This window comes from Melanerpes formicivorus, unplaced genomic scaffold (genome assembly GCF_026170545.1).
Source record: "Melanerpes formicivorus ecotype bairdi unplaced genomic scaffold, bMelFor1.0.p_v2 SCAF_2855, whole genome shotgun sequence".
Classification (NCBI taxonomy): Eukaryota; Metazoa; Chordata; class Aves; order Piciformes; family Picidae; genus Melanerpes; species Melanerpes formicivorus.
Window position 1 is genome coordinate 7501 of NW_027145206.1, and position 2500 is coordinate 10000.

Sequence of the window (2500 nt, forward strand, 5' to 3'; positions counted from 1 at the left end):
ATAATACCTATGATCCCATCTGGACTGAAAAACTGACTGTACTGCCGGAGGTGTATGAGGGACCCACCTCCCCGGCTCGTGGAACAGAGACGAGCTGGAGTGAAGATGTGGATTATCCTGAAACCCTGAGTGGCGTAAGTCAGCTCTCATCCCTTACTGGATCGTCCGAGTTGGAGAATACAGCTGACACTTGTCCTGGGACTCCTGTGGTGAGAATGCCAGGTGACCATCTAATATGTCCATGCTGTGCCACTCGGGCAGGCAATATGACGAGTTTGATTGACCATCTAAAGAGAGTCCATGGGAAAAAGAAGATCATTTTCCAATGTACCCGTTGTGGGAAGACAAATGAGAAACATCATAGTATCTCATGCCACATCCCGAAATGCAAAGGAGTTCAAGAGGCTATCCAAACAGAGGGGTTTACCTGTGAAGAATGTAAGAAGTCGTTTAAGACAAAAATTGGCTTGGGACAACATAAAAGATTAGTTCACCCAATTTTGAGAAATAAGGAAAGAATTGAAGCGTCTCGCCCTAAAGAGATCTCCAAACGAGGTGCACATAAGCAAATTTGGTCTGAAGAGGAGACGGAAATTCTACAAAAACTATGTCAAGAATTTGAAGGGAGGAGAAATATTAACAAATTGATCGCTGAGAAATTGACAACTAAGACAGCAAAACAGATTAGTGATAAAAGAAGACAGTTAAAAGGAACTTTGATGCCGGAAGAAGAGAAAACACCAGAGGAAATTAAGAAATTAAAGGAGGAGATTGAGATCCCGTCATCGGGGGAGGGGGAGTTGTTAACCCACTATAAAAAGACTATTAGAGAAAAAATTGCATCGGGGAAGCTGCCTATTCTTAAAAACACGTATAAAGAAATAATAGAAGGTGAAAAAGACCCATTAAAAATACTTAATGAAGTGAATATTTGTATTTGTTTGACAAAATAGTTGAGCGCAAAACACTAAAGAAGAGCCAATGCAACCCGCAGCAAAAGAAAACAAAGAAGGAATGGATGAAAAGAAGAGCTAAAAAGCGTGGAGAATTTCTCCGTTTTCAACGCCTTTTTCGACTAGATCGAGAAAAGCTGGCTAACATCATTTTGGACGAGAAAGACTCTGCACAATGTACCATTCCCTTGGAAGAAATTAGTAACACCTTTAGATCTAGGTGGGAGTCTCAGAACATATTTCAAGGACTTGGAGCATTTCAATCTATAGGACGGGCAATTAATTCGGCTTTTAAAGAAATGATTACAGAGAAAGAGATCCGTAAGAATATCAAGGAAATGAATAAGAAATCAGCACCTGGTCCTGATGGGATTAACCTGAAGGCCTTACTTAAAATGGACCCAAATTGTGAAGAGATTAAAGAACTGTTTAATTTGTGGTTATTGACTGGTAAGATTCCGGATGTGATGAGAGAATGTCGAACAATTTTAATACCAAAGTCATCAGCGCCCGAACGCCAAAATGACATTAACAACTGGCGGCCAATTACTATTGGTTCCATCATTCTGAGGCTCTACTCTAGAATCTTAACTGCGAGGTTGGCAAAGGCGTGTCCTATTAATCCTAGACAAAGAGGTTTTATTAGATCTTCAGGATGTGCGGAAAATTTAAAATTACTACAATTATTAATTAGGAGTGCAAAAAATCAAAAGAAATCCCTTGGAGTTGTTTTTGTTGATTTGGCTAAAGCTTTTGATTCTGTAAGTCATACTCATATTTTAGAAGTGTTGAAACAGAAGGGTTTGGACGATCATATAATAAGTTTAATTAAGGACTTTTATGAGAACATTTACACTACAATTAAAACTAAGGAAGGGGAGACGGAAGCAATAGGGATAAAAACTGGTGTGAAACAGGGCGACCCCATGTCACCAATTCTATTTAATTTATGTATTGATCCTTTGTTATGCAAATTGGAAGAGTGTGGGGAGGGATTTTCATATGAGAAGGGTAAAATAACTACTTTGGCTTTTGCAGACGATCTGGTGTTGCTAAGTAGCTCTCACGAAGGAATGGAGAAGAATATTAAAATTTTGGAAGCATTTTGTGATTTAACTGGATTAAAAACTCAAGGTGAAAAATGCCATGGTTTTCTTGTACAACCAACTAAAGATTCATATACCATCAATGATTGTCTTCCATGGCTTGTAAGTGGTACTCCTTTAAATATGATCCACCCTGGCCAGTCAGAGAAATATCTTGGCCTTCAAATTGACCCTTGGGTGGGGATAGCTAAGCCTGAATTACAGAAAAAGTTAGAAATTTGGCTCAATCGTATAGAAAGAGCCCCTTTGAAACCATTTCAAAAATTGGATATATTAAAAGTATACACGGTGTCTAGACTGATCTACTTAGCAGACCAGGCGAATGTAAAATCTACTAATTTGGAAGAAATGGATTTAATGATTCGAAATAGGGTAAAAAAATGGTTACATCTCCCACCTTGTACCTGTGATGGCATCTTGTATTCCAGTTCAAAAGATGGC

The 2500-nt window shown here is 38.7% G+C and overlaps 1 pseudogene; it reads left to right on the forward strand.

Annotated features, from left to right (window-relative positions):
* Window positions 1-2500, forward strand: part of LOC137440363 (28S ribosomal RNA) — an 8286-nt pseudogene that overhangs the window by 3246 nt on the left and 2540 nt on the right.